The sequence below is a fragment of the Mauremys reevesii genome, linkage group 1 (assembly GCF_016161935.1).
Source record: "Mauremys reevesii isolate NIE-2019 linkage group 1, ASM1616193v1, whole genome shotgun sequence".
In the NCBI taxonomy this organism is placed as follows: domain Eukaryota; kingdom Metazoa; phylum Chordata; order Testudines; family Geoemydidae; genus Mauremys; species Mauremys reevesii.
This window is the reverse complement of record NC_052623.1, coordinates 236,449,354-236,469,365: the sequence shown is the minus strand read 5'-3', so window position 1 is coordinate 236,469,365 and position 20,012 is coordinate 236,449,354. Positions and strand designations below refer to the sequence as shown.

At 43.2% G+C, this 20,012-nt stretch overlaps 1 long non-coding RNA gene across 1 annotated transcript; it reads left to right on the top strand.

Moving 5' to 3' along the window:
- Positions 1–7,142: 7,142 nt before the first annotated feature.
- LOC120389331 lies at positions 7,143–18,377 on the top strand. Its single transcript, XR_005590874.1, has 3 exons — positions 7,143–7,420; positions 15,480–15,551; positions 18,339–18,377. It is a non-coding gene; the product is annotated as an uncharacterized LOC120389331 (long non-coding RNA).
- Positions 18,378–20,012: the final 1,635 nt, after the last annotated feature.

The window sequence follows — 20,012 nt, the reverse complement described above, 5'->3', positions numbered from 1 at the left end:
ACTGTTCAAATCTTTTCATCCCCTGTGGCAAAGCAGAGACGTCCCAGGTGAGTGTTCTGGGTCAAAAGTTATAAGGTGGGTGTTGTGTATTTGGTTGTCATGGGTTTTGTTACTATGGCAACTGAGTTGGACTATTAAGGGATAGCTCAGCCGGTTTCAACCGGCTGAGTGAGCTCTCTGTCTCTGTAAATAAAATGGAGGTTTTGGTTAGCTGTCTGCTCTCTGGCCTCAAGTGATTGCTTCCTACACCGGCTGCCCCAAGGATACAACACTGGCGACGAGGATGGGATCCTGGTGCTGCTCCAGTAACAGAAGGAAGTAGAAGTCAAGGTAAAGACCAAACAAAGAAAAAAAGCTGCTTGTTGCACTGACTGTGAAAGTGAAACTAAAAATCATGGCTACTCTGACCAGGCCCCTGGAGCCTTTTGATGAGAATACAGAGCAGTGGCATGTGTATACTGAGCGTTTTGAGCTTTTTGGTATTGCAAATGACATTACAGAAGCGAAGAAGGTGCCAATATTCTTAACTGTTGTAGGGGCTAAAACCTACTCTCTGCTACGCAGCTTACTACACCCTGTTAAGCCTGAGACTAAATCTTACAGTGACATTGTGGAAATCCTGGGGTCTCATTTCTCCCCAAAACCACTGGTAATTGCTGAAAGATATAGGTTCCACAAAAGAGACCAAAAGGAAGATGAAACAGTTGTACAATTTGTAGCCATTTTAAAAAAGCTAGCAGAACACTGTGAATTTAAAGAGATGTTAAATGATGCCCTGCGTGACAGGTTAGTGTGTGGCCTCTGCAGTGAAGCTATACGGAAGCGCCTACTGACAGAGGCTCAGCTTACATTACAGAAGGCTGTTGATATTGCTGTCTCCTTGGAACTGGCTACAAGGGAGGCACAATACATCGGTGCATCCTAGGGTGCAAAAGTGTCACAAGAACTGACCCACAAAACGGTGCAGAGTCAAGAATGTTACCGCTGTGGTAAGCTGGGTCACCAGGCATCAGAATGCTGGTGTAAGGACCTGGTGTGTCGACACTGTGGCAAAAAGGGACACATTGAGTATGCCTGTAAACAAAAGAAAGAGGCCTGTGGTCTGGCCGACAAAAAGAGGAACCTTGCATACCCTAGAGCAGACCCAGGATGATCAAGGTGACACCTCCTCACAAGAGGAAGTGCCACTGCATGTTTTGTCTTTGGCAGCGGGCTCACATGAATACTGGGTAACCCCTTATTGGAGGGCAAACCTATACGCATGGAACTAGACACCGGTGCAGCTGTCTCGCTGGTTCCGGAGACTGTGTATAAGGAAAAGCTACAGCATCTTCCGCTTAAGGCAACAAAAACTGTTCTGAAGACGTATACAGGTGAAGCTGTGCCCATGTTGGGCACTATTGATGTTAAGGTGGAGCTCAATGGACAGGCGGCTAAATTGCCACTGTTTGTGGTGAGAGGTGACTACCCAGCCTTAATGGGTAGGTCTTGGCTTGGGAAGATTCAGCTGAACTGGGCAGAAGTGCACCGGATGACTAAAGAAGAAACCAGTCTAACCCCTATACTAAGGAAACATGCTGCTGTTTTTGGAGATGATTTGGGAAGTATGAAGGGAATCACTGTGACATTGAACATTAAACCTGGCAGTCCACCAAAATATCTGAAAGCCCGAACTGTGCCATATGCCATCAGGCCAAAAGTTGAAGCAGACCTGGAGCGCCTGGTCACCAATGGAGTCCTAATACCAGTTACCCATAGCTCATGGGCCACTCCTATCGTTCCAATAGTGAAGAAAGATGGCTCTCTCCGGATTTGCGGTGATTTTAAAGTCACTGTCAACCCAGTGTTGTGTGCAGAGCAATACCCGCTTCCCCGCATCGATGACCTCTTCGCAGGCCTGGCTGGGGGACAAAAGTTCAGTAAGATTGATCTGAGTCAAGCATATTTACAGATGCATGTCGATGAAAAGTCCCAAGAGCTGTTGACTATTGTGACTCATAAGGGGCTTTATCGATACTGTCGCCTACCCTTCGGAATCACATCGGCTCCCGCCCTGTTCCAGAGGGCTATGGACCAGATCTTGTGTGGCTTGTCAGGAGTTCAGTGCTATCTGGATGATATCCTGGTCACTGGAAGAAATGAAGAGGATCACTTAAAGAATTTAGAGGCTACCCTACAAAGACTGGAAGAGTATGGCCTACGAGTTCGCAAAGACAAGTGTGAATTCTTCAAGCCCTCTGTTGAATATTTGGGACACATCATCGATTCTGCAGGTCTTCATAAGGCCCCTGCAAAAGTTAAAGCTATTGTGGAGGCTCCCCCACCTCGAAATGTAAGCCAGCTACGCTCATTTCTAGGACTACTGAACTATTATGGAAAGTTCATCTCACAGTTAGCCACACTGCTAAAACCACTTCATGAGCTCCTTGGGCAGAACAAGGCCTGGAAGTGGACTGAAGCCTGTGATGTTGCATTTAACAAAGCTAAGGATGCATTGTTAAATTCTGAAGTTCTAACGCACTTTGATCCATCCTTACCCCTGCATTGGCCTGCGATGCTTCCCCTTATGGAGTGGGAGCGGTCGTGTCACACATTATGCCTTCGGGAGAAGAAAGACCTATTGCTTTTGCTTCACGCACTCTAAGCAAAGCAGAAACTAACTACGCCCAAATCGAACGTGAGGCATTAGGAATTGTTTTTGGAATTAGGAAGTTTCATCAGTACCTGTTTGGGCGAAAGTTTACTCTTCTTACAGACCATCGACCTCTGACATCAATTTTTGGACCCTACACAGGCATTCCCCCATTAGCTGCTAGTCGTATGCATTGATACTTTCTGCACACACATATGAAATCAAATATCGGAAATCCACTCTGCACGGCAATGCAGATGGCCTCTCAAGGTTGCCTTTACCGGTCAAACATCAAGATAGTGCCCAAAAGGAAATCTTCTACTTTGAACAGGTAGAGAATACACCCATCACTGCTGCTCAGATAAAGAAGGCAACCTGCGTTGACCCAGTATTATCCCAAGTTATGGACCTGGTGATGCATGGAAAATCTCAACAAACCTCTCCAGTCTCACCCGACCTTGTTCCCTACATGTCCAGGCGGACGGAGTTATCGGTCCAATCTGGTTGTTTGTTGTGGGGGAGGCGTGTCATTATTCCACCACCCCTGAGATCACAGATGTTAGAACAGCTACATTCCGGTCACTGTGGAATAGTGCGCATGAAGGAAATTGCACAAAGCTATTTTTGGTGGCCTAGATTGGACAGTGCTATTGAAGAGAAGGCAAAAGCTTGTATGTCATGTCAGGGTGTAAGAAATGCACCCCAGTGGGCACCCCTACACCCATGGGACTGGCCTGAAAACCCGTGGCAACATATTCACGTTGACTTTGCTGGCCCCCTTGAAGGAAGCATGTTCTTGGTGGCAGTAGATGCCCATTCTAAATGGCCAGAAGTCTCTATAATGCAGTCCACTACTGCAGAGAGTACTATCCAAAAACTACGAGGACTCTTTAGTCGTTTTGGTCTGCCAGAACAACTTGTGAGTGACAACGGACCGCAGTTCGTCTCTCAGGAGTTTCAAAATTTTATGAAGGCAAATGGGATACACCACATCACGTCAGCACCATATCATCCGTCCACCAACGGATTAGCTGAAAGATTTGTGCAGACAATGAAAAACGCTTTGAAATCAGCAAGGGGACAACACTCCATTCAAAAGCGTCTGGATACCTTCTTACTTTCCTATAGAAACACACCTCATGCTACGACCCAGGCTTCCCCAGCCTTTCTAATGATGGGACTACAGCTGCGCACTTGCTTTGATCTGGTGAAACCTTCTGAACCCAGACAAACTGTGCAACATCAGCAGCAATATCAAGTCGTCAGATGGGCACCCAGAGCAAAAGACCAAACCTTTAGCCCAGGGCAGCCAGTTTTGGCTCGGAATTATACTTCCAGAGCTAAATGGGTCCCGGCCACAGTCATCACTCAAACAGGACCTGTTTCCTATACAGTCCGGACTGCAGAGAATCTTACCTGGCGGCGACATGTAGATCAGCTGTTGCCAGGTCATGCCAGTCTTCAGGACCCATCTGCAGTTGAGGGGTCTGACTTCACCCCTCCTGGTGAGACACCGAATCATGAGTCACCTGTTCCTGACTGTTCTCCTCCATTACTGCCGGCAGCTGAGATACCCCTTTGCCCAGCACGAGCTGATACCACCTCCTCACCTATTCGTGCTGCGGACCCTGAGCCCCTAGTACTTTCGGGTGCAACAACACCAGAAGTTCGCCGTAATCCACCTAGAGACAGAAGGCCTCCTCATCGGCTGGATCTTTAGTTAGGGCGAACCCACGGTTATGGGGCAAAATAATCCCCAGGGTTTAGCCGGGAATGGAGGCAGTCTACCCTCCTTCTCTAGTTTAGTGTGTGTTTTATTTAGGGGATGTTCTTATTAGGGGGGGGAGGAATATGTTGTGTATTTGGTTGTCATGGGTTTTGTTACTATGGCAACTGAGTTGGACTATTAAAGGATAGCTCAGCCGGTTTCAACCAGCTGAGTGAGCTCTCTGTCTCTGTAAATAAAATGGAGGTTTTGGTTAGCTGTCTGCTCTCTGGCCTCAAGTGATTGCTTCCTACACCAGCTGCCCCAAGGATACAACAGTGGGCACCACCTATGCCTCCTCAGTTTTAAATGGTGCCTGATCCAGTAAGTGCACTCTGAGCAGCCTACCAGATCAGGGCCCACATGCAATTAGGCTGACAAATGCCTGTCTTCCCCTAGTTGGGGCTTTGGCAGGGAGACAGGAGTCTGGGCAGCTAGAGGGAGGCAGCAGTAGATGTGGCCAAAGGCAGAAACATAGGAGCCAAGGGAGCTTTTACTCTGAAAAATTTAGGTTGTGAACGTGTTTAGGCATCTAAAATCTGATGGGAGTTTTCTGTATTGTGGTGGAGCCAAAACTGGAACTTTGGCACTTAACTCTGGCAGTGGTGTGATAAGGCCACAGAGGGCTCTGGTATAAGGATAGGTTAGAGGCCCTCTTCCTTATTACTGGCCACAGCTCCCAAGTCCCCCCTCTCACCTCCAACATCCCAGCTCCTAATCTACCCTGTTCCCTCCCATCATCCACCATTCCTCCAACAACTCACCCCACTTACCCCCACTCCAACAACCCTCACTCACCTCCAACTCCTTACTCCCAGCTCTCCAGTATTTCCTGCTCACCAACAACTCGGCCTCAGTCCCTCACCCACCACCCTGGGACCTTCCTGACCACTTACCAGCGCTCCCCTGGCTCAGAGCTCCACTCTTGTTGCAGACTAGGGCAGCTCCTCCCAACCCTGGTTACTCAGTGGCTCTGCTCACTCCCTTTGCCTGCCCTGCACTCGCACAGAATGGACCAAATTTGAGCAATGAGTGGTGTTGCAACTTGGCACATAGGGTCAGTATCACTCAGGTTTGGCCGGACCAGCCCTCTGTCATGACAAAGGGGCAGTGGGGCAAACCTTGGTGGTGCTGTGATCCCAGGTACCAAGTTGCAACCCCACTTCCTCAAATTTGACCCAGCCCCCCCTTTCATTGCCTCCAAGACAGAGGGATCTGGGCCAAACCTGAGGCACACAGCAACCCCCAATACCCATTTGCAACACCACCCACATATGGCCAGGCAACCCCTCCATCTGATGGAGGAGCAGCCGGGCCAAATTTGAGTAAGTGGCATTGTGGTTCCTGAGCCAAGTGATGTGCCAAAGGGCCTCTCATCTGATTAGGCCCCATAATCTTGTGGGCCTTGGTGCAACTGCACCACTTGCACCAAGGTTTATGTGCCTAAGTACTTTTGTGGATCCCACAGATGGTATTTTGGCATTTGTGTTTTCAGTCAAAGTTGAAACAAGAGCATTCAGAGACATGTATATTCAAAAAAACCCAAAAACGTAATGGAAACACTAGCTAGCAAAAGTTATTCAAAACCTCAAAAAAAAAAAAAAAAGAAAAGAAAAAAGGTTTCACTTTGGGTTTAGTTTTGCAGTTTGTACTTGCCTTGTTTTGGATAGTAAAATGCCCATCTTCCATTGTGTTTCTGTATTTTAATTTTAGTGAAGCAGTATACTGTATTCAGAGAAATAACACAGACATAAGTCAGTACTGTGAACTGTCAGAATTGGTAATTGCAAATCACACCTCTGAATTCAGCTTATTGTTCAAAGCGCTGTTATTCTCTTCTGGGGAAACAAAAAACAAAAAGAAGCAAAAGCTCTGAAACAGATTTAATTTCCAGTGGCCAGCAATGAGCTGTGTAACATTCTGAATCCTTGAGCTTTGGGGTAGGACTGTTTAATGTTGCTGACATTTTATGCAATATCCTCTTTGGGATTTTATTGAAAATAAATGTAGTGTATTAGAAGAAAATAAACACCATAAGGATTGAAATGAAAGTGGCCTCTGGGTCTGAAGATACAGTGATGAAAAATTACCATTTTTGTACCACCTTAATAGCTGCCTCCCTAAATACAAGAACCTGCATCCTTTCAGCTGGATTGCATAGATGCTTTCATGCTTTCTTCTGCCCACATGTGAAGATTTGCAGGGAATGGGCTCAGTCCTTCAATTCTTATTCAGACAAAACTCCAACAAACAGGAGTCTTGCTTCAGCAAGAAGTGCAGGATGAGGCCCTGCATTCATATGTGTTAGTAATAGATGCAAATTCTAATCCCAAATCCAAACACTCCTCAATTTGGAAAGTGTTAAAATCTGGCTTTCTATGTCAACACCTATATTCTTAATTTAAGGTCCAATTTGGATCCTGTAGGCTGCCAGAGTACCAATCCAGCTGCAAGCAAATTATACACTTGCTGTAAAGAGTTAAAAAAAATCATCCCCTTGAGGGTCTAATTTTATTAACAGAAGAGTGATGCAAAAATAACATTACCTCAATCCTTAGCCTTCCTAGGCTTGGGCACTTCTAGCATTCTTTTTTCTTAAGAGTGTCTGTCACAAACTCTAGCGTGCTCTGCCAGTGTGCTACTCCCACCTTCCCAATGAATCTAATGAGCCACACTTGACCCAGTGAGTCAGTAGCAATTAACTGGAAGCTCTCTGTAGGGTTCCAATGCCTGCTAACAGAATGAGGCAACAGGAAAATCCTGTTCCTCTGTTAAGATCCATAACTGTCAGAGCAGAGTCAACTCTCATGGTTCAGAAATTCCTTCTCCTGAGCCCTACTTTCACTCCATTCCTGGCAGTATTAGCTGGCTGTTGACCCCACTAGCACCTTCATAGAGAACTAAGTCAAATAAACATCACCATAATTCTACCTAGAGTCTTTTGGTTGGATGGCAGCTGGTTTAATCCCCAATGGACCCATCACAGCAAGGAGTAACAGAGTCTGACTGCTACCACCTTGACCGTGAGTGTGTGTGTGATTAAAAATATAAATAGTGTGAGAGGTATATTAAACTATGGAGATTGTGATATTGTAACTAAATCTGTAGTGTGCATTTATGTATATATGCATTCAGGAAGCTGGAGGCCAATCATGATTATCAAGCAGAAAGTAGCACAGCATTTACTGTGCTACATACGTTATACAAATGGCCTATTAAGTTCAATGGCTTTGTGAAAACATAGAAAAGTTGGTACTGTTACAAAATATGGCAACTGCTGTTTTCCCTATTATATTACCTGTATGCCATGTCCAAATATTGTATATCCAATTTTACACACAGGTGCAGCCAGTATATACTGGGTCAGAGTCTCAGCTGGTATGAAGTGGTATAGCTCTGCTGATATAATGGAGTTGCATTGCTTTACACTAGCTAAGAATGTGGCCCATTGTTTACAAAATTTAGAGATTGCCATTAAAAATTGGATAATTTTATTGCAAGTACTGAGTTAACAATATCTAACTGTCTTTGGCATATGACAATCCATTAAGGATGTCCCTGTTTGAGAGAGTGATTGTTTCCATTATCTTTCTCTCTCGTCTGTTCCTACTTACATTTTGGATTAGAAATACATCACATTTTGGCTCATCTACAGCAGTAACAAATGCCATTAAAATGAAAAATTCATCTTGCATATGCATACCCAGCCTACTATATCATAATTTTTAATCCTACTTAATTTCCCTTTTATACCACTGGTTCCCAATGGTGTCTTGTGATTTTTAGAAATATACTTGTGTGCCACGGTAATTCTCCAGCAAACATGGAAAGTGGAAATGAAAAATGGCCTCCCATGAGAACATATAGTCAGTCTGCACCTCCAGGCTGTCGGTGTCTGTGGGGCTGTGACAGTCTGAACTACTTTTGACTGTAGTGAGTTGATAGATGGGTTTCATTCTTCTGTCTGATGCCAATCTCCTTTGTTAAAATGGAAAAAAAAATGTGGGAAACTAAAACAAGTTTGGGAGTCTAGGATGTATAAGAGGGCTCATTTTGCCTGAGGACTAACATGATAATTAGAGTGAGATTGACACAATGTAAAGTTGACTCGCTTACAATATGTTTTCCCCCTCTGTTGTAGGATCTGTTGTCACAAAAGAAGCTATTTATCAACCATGCGGCCACATTTTTTTTTCTTAGTGCTGTCAATTTAGTGGCAATTTTTCTGGAATAGAGATCAGGCAATCAGTGTCACTCTTCCTATGACAGCAGCTGCTCCTGATTGGACTAATGACAGTTTGTTTTATGATGGTCATACCAAATTTTTTTCACTAGAGAAATATCCTTAGCTTCTATTCATTTTTCATCTCATGTCATAAAAGCTGCCCCACCTCCACCATGAGACTCATGTTATTAGCTGTAGTGTTTGCTTGATTAAGCATACCCTGTGATGCATGTTTTATTCATATTGTAGCAGAATATGTTCTGAATGAATGAATGTTTATTCATTGTATTTCTTCTCATCCCAACTATCTGGTGAACTCTATATATCACAGGTTTTAAGACTTTCATTCCATTGCCTCCTGGGGGATGGTTTCAGTTTTGTTTTTAAATAGAATTAATAGATCACAAAAGAGGATGAGGATCTGTGGTTAAGGTAATGGACTGGGACTTGAAAGATTTGGGTTAAATGCCTGACTCTGCCACAGACTTCTTTTGGGGACCTTGGGAAGTCACTTAGTCCCTCTGTGCCTCTGTTTCCCATCTGTAAAATGAGCATAAAAGACTTCTTTTCTACCACTGCTTACCTTCCATGGTTGTTTCTCTCATGCTATGTGTATGTGCAGAAGTGTCTGGTGCAACATGGCCCCAATCCTGGTCAGGGCCTTTAGGTGCTACTGGAACTCACATAATAGACCACAACTCACAATATATTGTCTTTTTTGGAAACCTTTTGGGTATGCTAGTTCTCCATTTCATATTCAGCTGACTTTGGTAGTCACAAAACATCATTATTTATAACAGCATGTGAGCTGCTCAGACATTTGAAGTATCAAACCCAAACTGCAGCAGATGTACCTGGCATTGCACAATAGGTAAAATATGCTGAGCAGGTAGAACCTGCCTTGGTGCTACTATAGTGTACTGTGAAACAGAGTTTTCAGACTTTTTGTGAACTACATCTTATGACACTATTGAACAGATCATGTCTCATTCTGTCCCCTTCTGTCTCTTGATAACTGCTGCAAGTGCTCTTACATAGAAAGGTAATATTGGGAAAGAATTTGGGTTCTTTTTGTGAGATTGAGCACCTGGGAACAAATTGGAGAGCTGGTACCAGTAAGAGCTACATAGACCACAGGAAGTCCACTGGCATGTTGAAAATCACTTCAAAACACAAAATTTCAAATAAGTTCTTGGAATGTTTTGGGACATCTTTTCGTTTCAGAAAATGGAGGAAGAAAGCAGGGAGACAGCCATTTTACATTTGATACTGACCAACAAAGGAGAAATTGGTAGCAAGGAGGAAGGCAGTTTGGGTGAAAGTGACCGTGAAATGATAAATAAAAAGAAAGGAATGAACGCTATAGAAAAAGGACAATGGAATTTAAAAAAAAATAGATTTTTAACAAACTCAGAAGATTGATAGGTAAGATCCCATGGGAAGAAAATCTAAGGGAAAAAGACAGCTTTTGAAGGAGACAATATTAAAGGCACAACAGCAAACTATCTCAATATGAAGTGAAGATAGAGCCATATTGGCCTCTTGCTATTTTTCCTATCACGAGCTCTTTAATTACCTAAAAATCAGAAAGGAATCCTACAAAAAGTGGACGTGTGTGTGGAGGCATACAAAAGAACAGCACAAGCACACAGGGACAAAACCAGAAAGCCTAAGGGACAAAATGAGTTACACCTAGCAAGGGACATAAAAGGGAATAAAAAAGAGGTTCTTAAAATATGTTAGGAGAAAGAGAAAGACGCAGGAAAGTGTAGGTCCTCTACTTAGCGGGGCAAGAGAGCTGGTAATGGACAACATCAAGAAGCTTGGGGTGTTTAATGCCTATTTTGTTTCAGTCTTCACTAAAAGAGTTAATGGTGACCAATACAATTAATATTCACAACAAAGAAGAAACACAAGCCAAAATAGGAAAAGAATAGATTAAAAATATTGTCTGATGTATTCAAATCTGCAGAGCCTGTTGGAATTCATCCTACTACACTTAAGGAAATGGCTGAAGTAATCTCAGAACCATTAACAATTATCTTTGAGAATGCCAGGAGGATGGATGAAGTCCCAAAAGACTGAAGAGGGGCATATGTAGTACCTATGTTTTATAAAGGGGAATGTTGATGCCTGGAAAGATACTGGAACAAATTATTAAACAATCAGTTTGTAAACACTTAGAGGAGAATAGGGTTATAAGGAATAATCAGCATGGATTTGTCAAGAATAAATCACACCAAATCAACATAAGCAGTAGATGCAACATATCTTGATTTTTAGTAAGGCTTTTGACACTGTCCTATGTGACAGTCTCATAACCAAACTAGAAAAATGAGGTCTAGATGAATTTACTATAAGGTGGGTGCACACTAGCTGAAAGACCATACTCAGAGAGTAGTTATCAGTGGTTCACTGTCAAACCACTCTCAGTGGTTCACTGGGAGGGCATATGCTTATAAAATCTTCAGATGACACCAAATTGGGAGGGGTTGCAAGCAGTTTGGAGGATAGGATTAGTATTCGGTAGGACCTAGACAAATTGGAGAACTGGTCTGAAATCAACAAAATGAAATTCAGTGAAGACAAGTGACAAGTATTTCACTTAGGAAGGAAAAAACAAATGCACAGCTACAAAATAGGGAATTATTGGATGGGGTGACAGTACTGCTAAAAAGAATCTGAAGATTATAGTGCATCACAAATTGAATATGACTCAACAGTGTGACGCAGTTGCAAAAAAGTCTATCATCATTCTGGGGTGTATTAACAGGACTATTGTATGTAAGAAATGAGAAGTAATTATCCCACTCTACTTGGCATGGGTGAGGCCTCGACTAGTGAACTCGGTCCAGAACTGGACACCATACTTTAGGAAAGATGTGGACAAATTGGCTAGTGTTCAGAGCAGAGCAATAAAAATGATAGTTTAGAAAACCTGACTGATGAGAAAAACTTAACTAAGCTGGGCATGTTTAGTCTTGAGAAAAGAAGACGGAGGGATCTGATAAATCTTCAGATATGTTAAAGGCTATTATATAGAAGATTGGGATCCACTATTCTCCATGTCCACTGAAGGCAGGACAAGAAGAAATGGTCTTCACCTGCAGCAAGGGAGTTTTAGCTTAGATATTAGGGAACACATTTAGTGTATTTAAGCTCTGGAATAGACTTCCAAAGGAGGTTATGGAATCCCCATCACTGGTGGCTTTAAATAACAAGTTGGAACAACAAATAGTCAGGGATGGTCTGTTTACTTGCTTCTGCCTCAGTGCAGGGGTCAGGATTTGATGACTTCTCAAGGTCCCTTCCAGTCCAACATCTGTATGATGTCTATGGTGTTACATGGTGGTCTATGGTCAGCAAAGCACAGGTGTCCTGTTGATTTAAATGAGACTATGTGTATGCTTACAGTAGGGTGACCAGATGTCCCGATTTTATAGGGACAGTCCCAATTTTTGGGTCTTTTCCTTATGTAGGTTCCTATTACTTTCACCCCTGGGTGGCGGGTAACAGACGCCACTTACCGGTACAGGGGGGTGGCTCTGGCCCTGGAAGGGGCAGGGCCTCTGGCAGAAGAGGCGGGGCTAGGGGTCAGCATCCCCCAGCCAGCCCTTGGCCTGCACTGCCTGGGGCTCCCATGGAGATTTAAAGGGCCCAGATCTCCAGATGCCGCTGCTGTAGCAGCAACGGCATCCGGAGCCCCAGGCCCTTTTAAATCGCTGGCCCCAGGGCAGCTGCTCCCTTTGCCCCCAGCATCAGTGGCCGGGGGGGGGGCAAAAGGGACAGGGGTTAAAGCGCTGCGGGGTCCTTTGCCACAGCAGCGCTTTAACATTGCTGCATGCCCCTCGCCCCCGTCGATGGCCCCACCAACCCGGGGGGCACAACATTAAAGCACTGCCGCGGCAGCACTTTAATGTCCCTGCCCCTTTTGCCTCCCCTGTCGGGGGCTCTGTTGGTACGGACCCTACCAGTAGGGCCCCCAACAGAGGAGGCAAAAGGGGCAGGGACATTAAAGTGCTGCCATGGCAGCACTTTAATGTGGGATGGGTGTGGGCCAATGCGGGTTCTTACCAATATGGAGTACCGGCCTGTACTGGCTCACATTCACCCCTGCCCCCACCCCGTCCTGATTTTTCACATTTGCAGTCTGGTCACCCTAGCTTACAGATCGGTGCTTTGCTGAATCAGGGCCTAAATTATCATCTGATAACTGTTTTAGTAGCATTAAGTACATGAAGTAAGGCTGTGTAGTAAGTTCAGTGCTGTGTGTTCAGATTGCCACATCTGCCAGCCACCACTGTAACAGGTAATAACTGACCCCTTGTTGCAATCTCAGGAAAAGGACTGGAGGGGTTGCCTACAAGCTAGGGTTGATGTGTTTTGAGGAAACTTCCTTTGCTACTGCATTTCCTATTCTGTAGACAAATAGAACATTTTATTCTCCATGGTTGTAATCCAGCACCATTTACAATCAAATTCAATGCGGGGGGAGGGGCTCATCTTTCTGGAAGACATGCTGTCCAGGGCAGAGTCTGAAAGGTACTGAAGACAGATGTTTCTTTGCAAATCAGTCTCCAAATTTTTTCATATCAAGGTAAATTCAAAGTTATAATTGCCATTAGGGAGCTTAGAAAATGTTAGGGCTTAATTGTGAGGCTAGCCACACATCTGAGCTATGGAGCAGAGGGGAATATAAGGGTCCACTCATTCTCCACAAGAGCAGAGAGGAGAATGCTGTGTTGTATAACATTGATTAATTTTCCTAATCTTACACATCAGCTTAGCTTTAAACAGACGTGAGCAGATGATAGGCCAAAGGTCCTGATTCAACAAATTATGTCAGCACATGCTTATATATTTTGCTGAGTTGGGGCCTTAATGCTTTTCTCTGAACCTCACTCATCTCCTGGTGGGTTTTTTTTCTTTTTTTCTCCTATAAATATTTTAATGTGGGATTGTAAATTTCTCCCTAGACGCAAAGGTAGGTTGAGAGATTGAACAGGTTTAGGATAACAGAAAAGGAATATTTGTCCTAAAAAATCAGAGAGGGAAACATTGATGAGAATACAGAAAGTTACCCTTTTGCTGATAGAGGGTAAAAAATGCCACTGTCTTTAACTTTGAGATATTTTATTTGATGTTTACTCGTGTATGGTGTGCTTAATTATATCATATTCTGACTGTTTGCGGAAAACCTTGCTGGTGGTGTTGGAAAGAGGATTTACAAGTAATCTACATTATTATTTAATCATTTCATTTTATTTTATTTTTATTAGGCACTCATCCTAGGTTGCAGATGTAACTGTGTAGGTTTGAGTGCATAGTACTTTCACCATGTAAGTGGCTATCATTATTCATATTTTGGTAGGCAGTGTAATAATTCCAGTCATGAATACAAACTCAGATAGAATTAATATGGATGCATGGTAATATGTAAATCCAGAGGATTTGCATTACAATTTTTATAAATTAATATGCTCCCATGGCTGTAACCTGACCTCTAGTCACTGAGGACAGATGATAATTTAAAAGCCCACATCAGTATGTGTTTTGCAAGATGCTGTCTTGAACATGGCGTCCCAATTAATATGAGACCACTTTGTGTTTCAAAATATATTAAATCAGCTTCTAACTAATATTTCTTTTGCTGGGATGTATAAATGAAGGGGGAAAGGTGCTATAGGCGACCCTTCTTCTCCATCCCTGCCTTCTCATTCTCATGTGCTATGATTGAAGTCCCATGTTGAGAATCCCATTCCTGAATAGGTGTCTTGAAGTGGCAATTCAGCATCTGCCCTTGGGTGTGTGCGCACAGCTCTCTCTGAAATGGTGGAGTATGGGTGTTACAGTCACACACTGCATAAAACATTTGACTCCTGGTATTGAACTATAGTGCTTGGGAATGCTTTAGTTAGATGCTAAATATGTTTTGGAACTAGATATAATGAAAGATGTCTTCAGTCCAATGGGCCAGCAATAAACTGCCCAATAAAGTGGCCTAGAAGAGGCTGTCCTCAGCTAAAGATCAAACAACATTGTACTAGTAACATGAGGGGTATTCTAACATGGTCACTGAAGGGGCTTCTCTACAGAGATCAACCTTGGTGAGCAGGGTGTTTCTGCCAGAGATGACAACTTCCCTCCTGCATATGCCCTTCCTGGGACTGGCTTTTCTTTAATAATGTTTATGAAATTAAACTCCATTCAGCAGATAGCTAGGGATAGGAAGAGGAAGACCATGTCAACCATCAACTTCTACAGAGCTTTTGCAGAGCTGCTTGGTAACCTACATAGTTTTTCTTTCTTTGGAGTACTTTGCTATGACACTGAAGGATTTGTGTTTTATTTGGGATCTGAGGCAGATCACCATATGCCCCAAATAAGAACCAGAGAATCATCAATCGCTCTAATGCTGCTGACGTTTTTATAGCCTACAATTAAGAAGGCTTCAGGAGACCTGTCAGCTCAGAACATTCTTCCATTATGGATCCATTAAATATCAGAAATATAACCACTGTCAAGACCTATGCTGTCCTTATTCAGTAACTCTTATTATTTTGTCATTGACTAGGGTCCTTTATCCTGTAATGGAATTATTCACCTGTATAAAATTCCTCAATAAATGTTTGCAGTACTGGGGAGACTGAATATGTCTTGTTCTTGCAAACTGGAAATGTACATAAAGTTTAGTTAATACCCCTTGTACACACTCTTATGCGGATTATAATTAGGAAGCTTGACCTCCAGGTTAATTTGTTTTGGATCTACAACCAATGGATGCCTTTTGATCTTGCATGTATAATGTATCATACTATCTTCAGAGGCAAAATAACATCCTTCTATTCTTTTTGCAGTAAATAAGATGCCCCTTCTTTCCTAGAAAATAATCTTAAGAAGTTCCACAGAACATAAGTAAGGAACATATGGTAAGGAATGGATTAGGAGATTGCATCACAAATGTATATTGTGTGTCAAATAGAACTATAGGCTACTTTCTCAAAATGTTATCTGTGAGTTCATAACTAGAAAACGGACATAGTTCAAAGATTCAAGATGTGGGCATACCATGGATTTATATACAGGTCTGTCACATCTTACACGCATTTAACATACACGAATTCAGCTCTCCGCAGTTGGCAAAAACAAAAAAAAGAGAAAAATAACAATTTAAATACTGTTTCTGTAGTGCGGGCGATTCCACCCACCATTACACTCAATGTAATTTTGACTATACACGGTTTTCGCTTTACGTGCTGACCTCAGCGTAAGATGAGACAGACCTGTATGAATTTATATAGAGGCAATATGATATTTTCTGTCTTCTTATCTATCTCTTTCTTAATGATTCCCAACATTCTGTTCGCTTTTTTGACTGCTGCGGCACATTGAGTGGATGTTTTGAGAGAACTAGCCACAATGACTCCAAGATCTCTTTCTTGAGTCGTAACAGCTAATTTAGACCCCATCATTTTATATGTATAGTTGGGATTATGTTTTCCAATGTGCATTTGCATGTATCAACATTGAATTTCACCTGCCATTTTGTTGCCCAGTCACCCAGTTTTGAGAGATCCTTTTGTAGCTCTTCGCAGTCTGCCTAGGACTTAACTATCTTGTATCATCTGCAAATTTTGCCACCTCACTATTTAACCCTTTTTCCAGATTATTTATGAATATATTGAATAGGACTGGGCCCAATACAGACCCTTGGGGGACATCATTATTTACCTCTCTCCATTCTCAAAACTGACCATTTATTCCTACCCTTTGTTTCCTATCTTTTAACCAGGTAGCAATCCATGAGAGAACCTTCCCTCTTATCCCATGATGGCTTACTTTGCTTAAGAGCCTTTGGTAAGGGACCTTGTCAAAGGCTTTCTGAAAATCTAAATACTCTGTATCCACTGGATCCCCCTTGTCCACATGCTTGTTGACCCCCTCAAAGAATTCTAGTAGATTGGTGAGGCATGATTTCCCTTTACAAAAACCATGTTGACTGAATTATGTTCATCTATGTGTCTGACAATTTTGTTCTTTACTACAGTTTCAAACAGTTTTCCCTGTACTGAAGTCAGGCTTACTGGCCTATAATTGCCAGGGTCACCTTTGGAGCCCTTTTTAAAAATTGGCGTCACATTAGCTATCCTCCAGTCATTTGGTACAGCTGATTTTAAATGATAGGTTACTTACATACCACCGTTAATAGTTGTGCAATTTCACATTTGAGTTCCTTCAGAACTCTTGGGTGAATACCATCTGGTCCTAGTGACTTATTACTGTTTAGTTTATCAATTTGTTCCAAAACTTCCACTGACACCTCAAACTGAGACAGTTCCTCATATTTGTCACCTAAAAAGAATGGCTCAGGTTTGGGAATCTCCCTCACATCCTCAACTGTTAAGACCGATGCAAAGAATTCATTTAGTTTCTCTGCAATGACCTTATCATCCTTGAGTGCTCCTTTAGCATCTCGATCATTTAGTGGCTTCACCGGTTGTTTAGCAGGCTTCCTGCTTCTGATATACTTAAAAAATATTTGCTATTACTTTTTGAGTCTTTGGCTAGCTGTTCTTCAAATTCTTTTTTGGTCTTCCTAATTATATTTTTACAATTCAATTGCCAGAGTTTATGTTCCTTTCTAAAATCCTAATGAGGAAAAAACTTCCACTTTTTAAAGAATGCCTTTTTGCCTCTCACTGCTTCTTTTACTTTCTTGTTTAGCCTTGGTGGCTCTTTTTTGGTTCTCTTACTATGTTCAATTTGGGGTATACATTTAAGATGAGCCTCTATTATGGTGTCTTTAAAAAGTTTCCATGTGCCTTGCAGGGATTTTACTTTTGGTGCTGTACCTTTTAATTTCTGTTTAACTAACCTCCTCATTTTTGTGTGGTTCACTGTAGCAGGGCGGTCACCCCGCTCCTGCCTGGAGGGGCTTAAAACAGGCCTGGGAGAGTGCTGGGGCCAGAAAGAAAAGCAGCTAGGCTGATTGGGGAAGCAGGTGCAGCTGGGACCATGCCCCAAGCAGACCACAACTGGCCCTTATAAAAGGGGCTGTGAGCCAGGCACTCTGACAGAGTCTCCTCTAGCTGTGGAGGGAGACAGGCCTGGCTGCTGGTGAGCTGAACCAAGTACCTGAGGTGGAGCGGAGCTGGGGTGCTCCGGCCTGGAAACCCCCCAGGCTGCAGGCCTAGCAGAAGGCCAAATAGGTACTGGGGTTGCAAAGGGGCAGCCCAAGGGTAGGCAGAGGCAGCAGGTCCAAACCCTCCTTGCCAATGATGAATGGCTGATACACTGCAGTCTGCCTCAGAGCCGGGGCTAGATGGTGACTGGCAGTAGCCACATATTAAATAATAATAATAAAATAATAATATTGAGGCGAGGTGGGGAAGGAGGGGTTGGGGGTTCCCCTGGGCAGGGAAACCCAGAGACTGTGAGGTCCGGGAGGGACATGGGGGCCAGCGTAAGGCAAGACACTGGCTGACAGAAGGCGCTCCGGAGGCTGGCGAGCTAATCCCCAGGATGGCCAGAAGGAGGCGCCATGGAGGTGAGTCACGCCCGGCTACATTCTCCTTTCTGAAATTAAATGATACAGTGTTGGGCCACTGTGGTGTTTTTCCCGCCACAGGGATGTTAAATTTAATTACATTATGGTCAATATTACCAAACGGTCCAGCTATATTCACCTCTTGGACCTGATCTTGTGCTCCATTTAGGACTAAATCGAGAATTGCTCTCCTCCAGTGGGTTCCAGGACTAGCTGTTCCAAGAAGCAGTCATTTAAAGGTATAAAGAAATTTTATCTCTGCATCCCTTCCTGAGGTGATATGTACCGAGTCAATATGGGGGTAGTTGAAATCCCCCATTATTATTGAGTTTTTTATTTTAATAGCCTCTCTAATCTCCCTGAGCATATCACAGTCACTATCACCATCCTGGTCAGGCAGTCGGTAATATATCCCTATCACTATATTCTTATTCTTCAACCATGGAATTACTATCCATAGAGGTTGTATGGTACAGTTTTGTTCATTTAAGATTTTTACTTCATTTAATTCTATGCTTTCTTTCACATATAGTGCCACTCTCCCACCAGCACGACCTGTTCTGTCCTTCCGCTATATTTTGTACCCTGGTATTACTGTGTCTCATTCATTATCCTCATTCCATCAAGTTTCTGTGGTGCCTATTATATCAATATCCTCATTTAATATGAGGCACCCTAGTTCGCCCATCTTATTATTTAGACTTCTAGCATTGCTATATAAGCATATAGAGGATGATGCATATGAGTAAAATTAAGCATAAATGGGCTTGCGGGATCAGTTCCCTGTCTCTGTTGTGGAATGGCATATGGTAGGATATCATTAGTGATGGTTGCTTTTAGAGACAGTCCTCAAAAAAATAAAATTAAAATAATAATTAAAAAAGGTTAGAGTCACCTTATTCACCTTTCTGCATATTAGCCGATCCTCTTTGATTTGAAAGTCCATGAACTATAAATCCCTAAACTCTTAATCCTGTTGGCAACTCTAAATGACACAGGTTCAACCCAAGTGTGGCTGGTCCCTGTAAATGAAACAGGTTGGCATTTGGGGGCTATAGAATATCCGAGAGAAACCCAGTGAATGAGAGTCAGGAAAAATCAGACACCTCCTCCAGTCTCCTAGGGAAAGCTGCAGAAAGAACTCCACAGGCCCTCTCTGGAAAGGAGGAGGAATTATAAGAAAGTCAGTGGAGGGGCTAGCCTCCTGAGCTTCCTGAATCAGAGCTAGTGCCAGGAGGCTGGAAAGGACTCAAGATTAGGAAGATGGTGGAGGGGCTAGCCTGATCACTTGCAAAACCCAAAGACAGTGGCAGGGCTTGCCAGCTCTCCTTCCTGAGCCAGAGAAGGCTGAAGAGGGCTAAAGGCTGAAAGGAGATGAGGGAAATGGTGGCTGACTCTCAGAGGTAGAGAACAGAAGCCAGAGGGCCAGAGAGGGCTGTTCTGGGGTGTATTGCGAGATGTCAGAACTATATTTAATGTATTGCTTGGATTATGTGTTGGGATTTATGTGCACAGGGATTTCTTCTATACTAAATTAGTTCTACAAGGGCTATGTGCACCCAGGAGGACAACTGGGACTGTTTCAGGGGACTCTGGAAGGGGAAGCAAAGGCAAACACGCTTGTCATGTGATGGGGAGAGACCCTGGTCTTCAGCCTGAGCCCAAATGTCTACACTCCCTTAGCTGACACAGGCCAGACTCAGATTTTAATTCCAATGTAGACATACCCACAGAGAGCAGTCAAATATCCTCTCAGCATTCACTTCACTAGGTTAAATAGGCATGCTCTTTTTGTGTCTTCTCATAAAATAGGCCCTCCGTTCTTCTGACCATCCTAGATTGC